Here is a 9,345-nt window from a genome sequence, read left to right on the forward strand (position 1 = left end):
TAAAGTATAACATTAATATTGGTGTTGGTTATCGATATAATTGGTAATTAATAGTAATAATTATCGATATAATTGGTTATAATTTATATTAATTATCAATTATAATTGTTGATATATCAATATATGATTACAATAGAATGTATTGTATGGTTATGTATCATATATGTGTAATAATATAATATGTAATAATATAGTTTATGATATTGATAATAGTAATTATTATATAGTATATGCTATATTGTATCATGTATTATTTTATATTATTTTATATATTATATATTACATGGTGTATTATATTATTTTATATAATGTATTGCATAATTATATATATATAAAATACTCAGAATATATTATTTACCTAATAATTTTGGCTTGCTTAAGGACTGGTTGGCTGCAAGTCGCATTCCTCGAGGTGTCGGTACTGGCGCGAGTGCTGTTCATCTGCCTCTGCCTACAACCAGGAAAATGGGAGAGATGCAGCTTGATCAAATTTGCTGGTTGTGTCGCATCATATCGAGGTGATACGGGGGGTAGGAAAGGGCCCTCCGCAAGCCACAAGGGCAGGCTGGCAAGAACAGCAGGTAGTTTCACACGAGCAGGTGCAGAGTTCTGCACTGCCAGGTAAAAAGCATGGGGAAAGGATCAAAATAGGATCAAAAGGATCAAAGTCCTACACTACTTACTAGTTGGAAAGGACAGAGGCTGGGTGGTCAACGTTATATGCCAGGTAAAGACACAGAAAGTGATATTATTTGCTCATTTGAGAAAATACCACGGATAGGATTCGGAGAAAGCAGAAAAGACCAAGGAGCCACGCCAGATGCACAGACTGTGCGGCGCTACCTACACCCAAGTTGCTTCCTAAAAGGAAGGACAATTTTTTAACCTGTTTCTCATCACTTCTGGACTGAGGACACCTCATCACTCCTGCTCGGTTTTGTTTCCCCTTCCCAGCACATCTGTCTCTCTCTTCTGTCTCTCCTGCCTCCCCCTTCAGCCCGTCTCGTCCCCACGGCTAGATGTGCCACGTATCACATTATATCGTATAATATCCCTGCTTGCACAGCTGAGAATGAGTCTTCAGACAAACACCCCCAGCAGCAGACTATTGAATAATCGTGGGAATTCATACATATACATTGCATATACATTGAAACGACTGCCTCCACGTTCAGCTCCCTAATTGCCTTCCCTCGCAAGCCTTCTCTCTGAACTCTCATTGCTGATTCCAAATTTCTTTGTTTTCACTCACACCTTCCCATCTGACCTAGATAGAGCAGTTACTGTTGTCTGTAACCATAGAAACAAGGGATCACTAGGCTGCATCCCCTCATTCTGAACATCACCCTGTTACTACACCAAGTCTTTCCAGCTTGGAATTCTGTGCCTGCACAAAACACTAGATCAAATATCTGTTTTTTCTTCTTTTTTTTCCTTCCTTTAGCAATGCCATGGCTAATACCTCAAGTTAGGCATCTCTGTTTATACACATCTGCGCTGTTGTCCTTGAAGGAAAAGGTTCTCTCCTAATCTCAGCAAAAAACAAATGTCTTTTTTTAATATGTTGACTGCTGACAGTCTTGCAAACATAACCATAAAAGCATTGATAAATGATGTTTAGTATCTTCTTAAATTCAACCATTATATTCAAAATGGTGCAGGAATAATTTCTACTTCTTTATGATTATCTATTGCACAAATGAATAATTGTCACAAATTTAGTTAATATTTTCAGTTTGGCTTCTCGTTATGAATATGGGTGGCACAGTTTTCTTTTCCTTATATACCACAACTGAAAAGAAAAAAAAAAAGAAAAGAAAAAAAAAAGATTGTTCTTCTTATACAAGTCAAGCCTTGGGAAATTTGTTTTAAGGGATCTTAACAGTTATAAAAAAAATACAACTGAGTTTGATAAAGTGCACTCTTGTTCCCCTTACAGGGCTCCTCTGATTTCAGGAGGACCAGAAGCTAATAGTGACGTTAACAACTTATTTACAGATTTTCCCAGACAAATTATGTAACGGAATTAACATTAAAGCTTTTTCTGATATAAAATCCGTGGCTTTGTTTGTTCCCGCAGTAAATGATTCAGTCCAAGACATCTTGCAGGCTACTTGAACCATCCAAGTGTAGGCAGCGAGGGGTTCAATGTCCTGCTACAAGCTGCCATTTGTCAGCAGTGGCTGGTTCTCTTGCACTTGCCATACCCAGGATCTCAATGGGCCTCACATAGGCAAGAATGAAGTCTTTGTAATAAAGAGTGCAAGGAAAAAAAAGCTGCCATTATACACTTACTAACATCCTACATCCAGCTGTGACTACCTGCATTAACAGTCAGTCTTATATTTAATTTAATTGCTTTTCACCTAGGTAAAAACAGACCTGGCTGCTCCGTTCTTCCAGCAGCATTCCCTCTTTTCAGAGCTCTAACTTGTTTTACCTCCACTACTCCCATCTTCATTTCTCCTTATTGTCATGTTCTAGCCATGACCCAGCTTCCCAGACTATCAAGGACCACTGAACACCCGTGGGAAGATAGATGATCTTTGTTTCAGTCTTCTGACCTGGCTGCAATTCATTCCTAACAGCCTAGATGGCTGGGGATCACCGCAAGTCAGAGAGATATTAAAACTCCTCGTGTCCCTACAATCATGTGGCTGTAGCAGTTTCAGATACCCAGGTGACCTCGGTGATAAGGGATCACTAAGTACATGCATGTGCGCTGTGGCGTGTCAGCAAAGAGGCTGAGAACAGGATCAAGGTGTTAAAGGAGAAAATGTTAGGATCAGGAGCAGCTCCTGTTTGAACAGAATGAAAAGCTGAAGATTTACATGATGCAGACCATAACCAGTGCAATTAAAACAGTTACTCTGATGAAGCATATGCAGGAGGAAAGCATCAACTTTAGCATCGCTTTCCTTGCAGGGGAGAGCTTGAAACTCAGGAGTTTCAGATCACTCCGTTACAGCTGACTGTAGCACCCCTCTGCCACCAGGCTTAGAACCCACAGGAACATTGGAAGGATTAGCATAACCCCAGAAAATGGGGTAGATACTAGAAAGATTTCCTTTTTCATTGTCAACTGTACCATTATTGGAAATGAGCTGTAATAGTAGAATAATTTGGGCTAGAAAAAATAGTATTGGACCTGGAACTACTTGTTTGGCTTGCTAAGACTTTAATTATACTGACAATAAATCCTTGGTTTTGCATATAAACAGCGTTTATATGTCCATGTTAATTGCATGGAATATTGCTCTGGTACTCTGCCCTTTGAAATATTAAAATTTAAATGCAACAGTTATGCATAACAGAGGGAAAAAATGGATATATTACAGCAGGGACTATTGGAGGAAAGCAGTGATCTGGGAGAAGTTTATATCTTGCCAGAAAAATCATCCAGAAATAAGTATTTATAAGGATGGAAGAGCCAAGATAAAAGTGTGCTTTTGTCCTTCAAAATATGTAAATTATGATTAGTAACTGAGGGAGTAAGACAGTAATTGTTTAGTTTTTCACATTTCAAAGCAAAATCTGAGGAAAGAGAAAATGAAAGAATCCAGCGCTGCTAGCAGGAGAACATCAGTAGGATGGCCTCTTCATTATAAATTATTACAAATTAATTTATACTGATAAGGCAGCACTAAAAACAGAACATTTATTTCCTCTTTCTCATCCTGATGGGTATTTGCAATGCCTGCTGCTTCCCATACCAATTAAGGGTGATTATGTAGTCTGCTTCCTTGGCATGCGGACCAGCGTGTGCCCTGACCTGACAGTCCCACATGGCCAGTCCAAGATCCACTGCAGAAGGTGAAATTGATGCCAGTGCTGGCAGTATAACAGGAGCTTCTGGATTTTTTTGTTTGTTTGCCTTGTAAAGTTAGACAGCTCTCAGCCAAGACAAGAAAATGTGTCACCAACTCTCTTCAAAATGCTAGCATATGTCAATGGAAATACTAATCATTTTTCTTTTTGTATCCTAAAAATTGCAGACAGACTGCATATTATGCAACAGTGGAAATCTTTCAGGGTGGTGGTGTTCCTTGCTCTTCAGCACTGTGTATCCTATGCCCATGCTTCATTCTGAAGCTCACACATCCCCAGTCTTTATTCAGCTAGAACCAAACATCCTCTGTGCCCTTCAAATGCCTGCTCCATGTTCCTCCCACGCGCCCTTCACTCACTGCTCTCTCCTGTCTGCTCCATTTCCCACCAGTTGTTGTGGAGCCTACCAGACTTAATAATTGGCCAGTGATGGATCTCATGCTCTTTGTGTTGGGGGAAAGGAGTTTTCCCAACATCTCTGAGGGCCACTGCACAACTGCAGTGCACTCGTGTGCGCTCATGCCAGGCTGGGTGCTGCTATGCGCCACTGCCAGCCACTCTCAGTGCCAGGAAAATACTAGTAGGGCACTACCAAAGCCATCCTCCAGGCACCCTAATCCTTTCTAAAAGGCAAATTAAAAATATATTATTTAACTTCTCCACTGAGCTCTGTAAAGGGACAAGACAACCAACACAAAACATGTATTTTCTAATATTTTAATTCCTCAGAATCTCAGTTTTTCCTTCACACCAGCAAATCAATGCACAACACAGAGCAGATACCTAAACTACCATTCTCTTTCCCCTTTCCATGATAGCTCAGCAAGATGGCCTTCACTTACTCGTTAGCTTATACATTTCTATATTACTCTGAAGAACAGATGTACCCCATCTATGTGTTTCTCCTACAAAAACTTTGCACTCCTCCATATCCCAATTTCCATGCTCTATTGCCTGTTGTTTTTCTCACCATCTTTGCCCCTCTTTTCTGACTACTCTCATCAAACTCAGGGCCTTTGTGTCCACTGCACAAATTCTCCGTGCTGTTAAAGCTGCACCACACAACAAATGCAGCCTTTCACCTAGCTGGCCACAGAACAACCCATTCTCTCATTGCCTTGGCTGGTTTTGTGCCCCATGAGCCAAACAAACCCTAGAGCAAGTGCCACATAAAGCCTTGCCAACGTTACAGGCTGTGCTACAGACAGATGATATCACCGGGTTTTTCTGTTTGTTTGGTGGTGGTTTTCTTGTTTAGTTGGTGGTTGTTTGTTTTGTTTTTTTGATAGGAACCTTTCAACAATTTGCCATTAAGTTATTACACAATTATCTGTGAAATATCCAGGGCATCAAATGAAGAGATCAGTATGCAGACTTCGTATCAATGTCCATCTCACAGATACGACAGCCAATTCCAAAATGTACCTACCTTCTTATCAATTCATTTCTCCCAGTGGAGGACGTGCTTAGGTAAATCTACACTTCAAGCCCAGAGTTTCCATCTGTAGCCAGCCCTGCTTTGATCATCCACTGCTTAAAGTCTTCAACTCTGAAGTATGAACTTCCATGGACTACCTGGAAAAGCTTTACATAAACAGAATAATGACTAATAATAAATAGCCACCAAAATACTCTAATACCTTTCTTTTATTGACTAGTCATCTGATGGACTATGACCATCAGTTCACGCTGTGAGCTACAAACAATCCATATCTTTATCTCTACAAGGTCAAAAGAAACCGTGACTTTGAAACCACTTTTGGATACAGAGGACATAACCTTTAATTAGGACACGGAACGAGGAAAAATATTTCATGAGTCCGCAAATGTAAATTCCTTTTAAAAAATCTGGCTTTGTAGTGGATTTCCCCACACACTCTTTCTTTCTAACAATAAAATAACCTTAGGGAAGTCTGAAGAAATGTATCCTAAGATAATTAATCATAGTGTGTTTTCTTATTTCTTTTTTTGGGTTGCACAATGGCCCTCTTATTCTTGTTTGACATCACTATCTTCTTCAGCTTTGCAATTTTCTGTACAGAATTATAAAATAATATAGGTTAGAGAGGAGCTCTGGAGGGCTGCAGTCCAACCTCCTGGCTCAAAGGAGAGCTACTGTCCCTCAGCAGAGTCAAAGAATCTACAAAATCAGATCTTGAGTTGCTATTAACAGGAAAATCATTTGGATTCATTAATTTAAAGCTGTGCAAAATCTCATTCTGCAGAAGCAGCAGGGCAAGAGGTGCTGCAGATCTCTGTTCTGAACTGCTACCTCAAGTGGAAGTGTTAAAGTAATTCAAATGACCCCACAGATACGCTATAAATTACAGATGAAAACCAAAAATGAATTTTCATATGCACGAAAAAGGTCATTTCATGGTGTGGGGGCTGTACTACCATATTTCTTAGCAAACAACACTTACAACAACCTGACTTTTACAGTTAGTGGCCTGTTTCAGAGCTATAGCCCGAAAATTCAAAAATCCATAGAGAAATTACATTATACTCCCAAGCAGAAACTCAGAATATCAGTAGATACGTCACACAACAGTATCAAAGTAATAAGAGAATAGAGGTGTCTCAGAGTTGCTCCCAAATAAAACATTCAGACATGTTACCTACCCCTACCTCTTTCTATTCGCCTTCCATGGTGGAGCTCTCTTTTAAAAGATCAGCAGAATGCAAAAGGTGAAAAAGTGTTGACCTGAAAAAAAAAAAAAAGCAGGAATATATATTAATGAAAAAAGTATGTGACTCTCACTGCTGATAAAAGCTTATGTTTCTTTATACATAATTTCTCATTTCATTACATTTGGAGTTCTTTAAGTGCAACTTCAATACTAAATTCCTCTATGCTCTCTCAGGCAGGGTTCACTAAAAAACATTTTTAAGCCCCCATCCAAAAACACGAGAAAACAAACTAACATGTCTCTGTGCGTTTGATTGACTGATTTGCTGCATTTGCAAATAATTATCAAGCCACTTTATCAATAGGAGAAAGGACAAGAATAAGAGGAAGACAAAGAGGCTAATAGCTTGATAGTTATTCCTTTCACAGAAGTACACCAATATTATTTTTAATAACTACCCCTTCTGACTTCCCAAAGAGGCAATTGCTGGGATATTTGGTTGCTCTCCCCCTCCTGCAGCGACATCCCATTGACTGCACGTAGTTATCAAGTCCCAGCTCTCCCTCACTTACCCTGCTGTGTACCAAAGCACCAGACAAGCTGGTATGAAATGCCATACTTCACAACACTGCTCCTGATCTTTACTGATTCCTGTTGCAAACTCTCAAATAAATGGTGTGCTTCAAATACAGAGAAAAATTTGGGCACATTAACCTAGCCTATGGCATTCCCACGACATCCTTTCCATTTTATATATTTCCTTTTACTAAACAGAAACATTCTGAGGATGATAGCACCTAAATGCAAAATGAATATATCTGAAGTGTTTCTGTTTGTCCCTTTCATTCAGTTCCACTTTTACCACCAGACTCCATCACTTTTTTTCACGTTTCTTTCCCTCTGGATTTTTCTGGGCGAGGGTGCTCTTTTCCTGCAGTCTCAGTCCACCAGTCTAACCCAGGCTTCAGGATCCATTATTTGCTATACAAGTCATTACAGCCCCTGTAATCGGTCAGTGAGGCTGCTCAACATTTCACATCACCAAGCCCCAAATCCTCCAGGCTAGATGGATAAATTATTTGCTGGCAGGGTTTCTTCCTAGGAAACAACAATGATTAATTTTGTTTATAGCATGATTTTGCAAAGAATGGTGCACAAGGAAAGCTAAGATGGGGTTATGTGCACAGTTTATTTATTCTTAACTAGATCCAAAATGCACAGCATATATGGACCTCAAAGTTACATAAGGGAAAAAAAAGAAAAAAGATTGAAGAAGAAAGAGAGAGAAGGAAAACCATATTCTTAATGACCAGACAAGGACAGAAGCAATGGGGTCTTCCAGACAACTGTCTTCTTCTGGACATCCTCTCTGGGAACCTGCTTGGTTTTTAAACAACAGTTTTCAATCAAAGCCACTTAAACCGGTGATCCTGCCTAAGAAGATGTTAGCACTGGTTGAAGCACACTTGATGAGGTCGGGAGCTGCATGCCCAACGCACATGTACACGCACATACAAGCCTTCTTGACGTATGTTGCAGAGTGATATTTATTGGATTTATAAATGATTTACCTACTATATTATCTAGTAGGCTCTGAAGTTATAAACTAAAAGCTACAAGGTAAAAGTTTTTTTTTTTTTTTAAAAAGGGGAGGGGGGGTAAGAAGAATGAATCACTTATCAATGGCAATTAGTTCCCAGGAGAAACCAGAAATAACAGAAAGAACAAGGTTTTAGAATGCACCTGTGCAAGGTCGCAAAGGTAGAAGCACGTGGACTCCACCGAAAAACCACGGCGACGGCAGCCTCCAGGTGCATGATTACGAGCAAAAGGCAGGCTGTGAGGGCACACCCTTAGCACTACAGGGCTTAAAGCATCCAGCGTGCTGTTCGACAACACCGGTGGGATTGGAATCCTGAAATTCAAAGAACACAGCACAAAAATTAATGGGGAAAACTTTTCCCGCGTGACATGCAGCAAGCTTCAGCTCCATTTAAATAGCGTCCTTCTGACATGAATAAATGTCAGAGGTCTATTTTGAACCAAACTAAATAAAACTAGCAAGTCTTAGGAAAACATTCCTTTCATTTCTGACTTCCATTATCCCACACCACAGAAAAGACTGCTTGATAGTCTGAGGTTCTCATGCAGCAATAAGACCAGGCAGAAGCGGAAGAAACCTACAGCATGCCTTGGCACGAGGACAGCACCAAGTGATTCCCACTGGTATAGAAGCGATGCGTGTGTTTTCACTTCAGTCTCCATTCCTATAGCCCATGTAGGGAGTGTAGGTGGGAAGAATGAGAGGAGAAAAAGATTTTTAATTATTCGGTCACTGTTCCCAGCTTCTTCAAGCCCATGGCAGCAGGCAAAACCAGAGCACTCTTATCTGTGCCTGCTCTAAACTAAGGCTGGTTCTGGACAGGAGCACAACAGCACCATGGCTGGAGATGTATCCTGAAGTTTCACTGAAGGAGGTGGTCTCTTATCGTATGTATAAGCCCCCTCTTTCAGCAGAGACATGGAGTAGATGGCTAAAGAGTAAATAAATACATAGAATTAGAACATTTAATAGTTTACCATGTGGTTTTTTCCCCCTTCTTTTGCAGACACGGGGCTACTGAAACACAAGACAAATGAAGGTCCAAGCTACCGAACCCAGCATTGCTCTTGTCCTAAGATTTGATCATACAGCAGAAAAACACTTCTACGCTGTAACTTAAGACGGGCAATCTGTAGCCTAAAACATTTGAACAGCTTGTGTATGAAGTCTGCTTGAAATCAGCTAGTGCCTCTAGAGAAAGGAATAATAAGCCTTCCACTTACTAAAGCAAACAGTCACAAGTAAGGATACTTATTGCCAGGAAAGCTGCGGATCATGACTGCC

The 9,345-nt window shown here is 40.1% G+C and overlaps 1 protein-coding gene across 14 annotated transcripts in view; it reads right to left on the reverse strand.

Annotated features, from left to right (window-relative positions):
- RAB3IL1 (RAB3A interacting protein like 1) overlaps positions 1–9,345 on the reverse strand; it is a 67,609-nt gene that overhangs the window by 3,524 nt on the left and 54,740 nt on the right. For 5 of the 14 annotated variants that reach the window (XM_080592424.1, XM_080592423.1, XM_080592422.1 and 2 more), the window contains 4 exons: positions 7,031–8,373; positions 6,457–6,532; positions 5,258–5,412; positions 359–451 (listed from right to left, as the gene is read on the reverse strand). The gene's annotated coding sequence lies outside the window, so the exon portion shown is untranslated. Of the gene's footprint in view, positions 1–358; positions 452–5,257; positions 5,413–6,450; positions 6,533–7,030; positions 8,374–8,642; positions 8,726–9,345 lie in introns of all 14 variants that reach the window. The other 9 variants (XM_080592433.1, XM_080592430.1, XM_080592426.1 and 6 more) reach the window with 8 other exon arrangements.

The sequence above is a fragment of the Anser brachyrhynchus genome (genome assembly GCF_964034855.1).
Source record: "Anser brachyrhynchus genome assembly, chromosome: 5".
Classification (NCBI taxonomy): Eukaryota; Metazoa; Chordata; class Aves; order Anseriformes; family Anatidae; genus Anser; species Anser brachyrhynchus.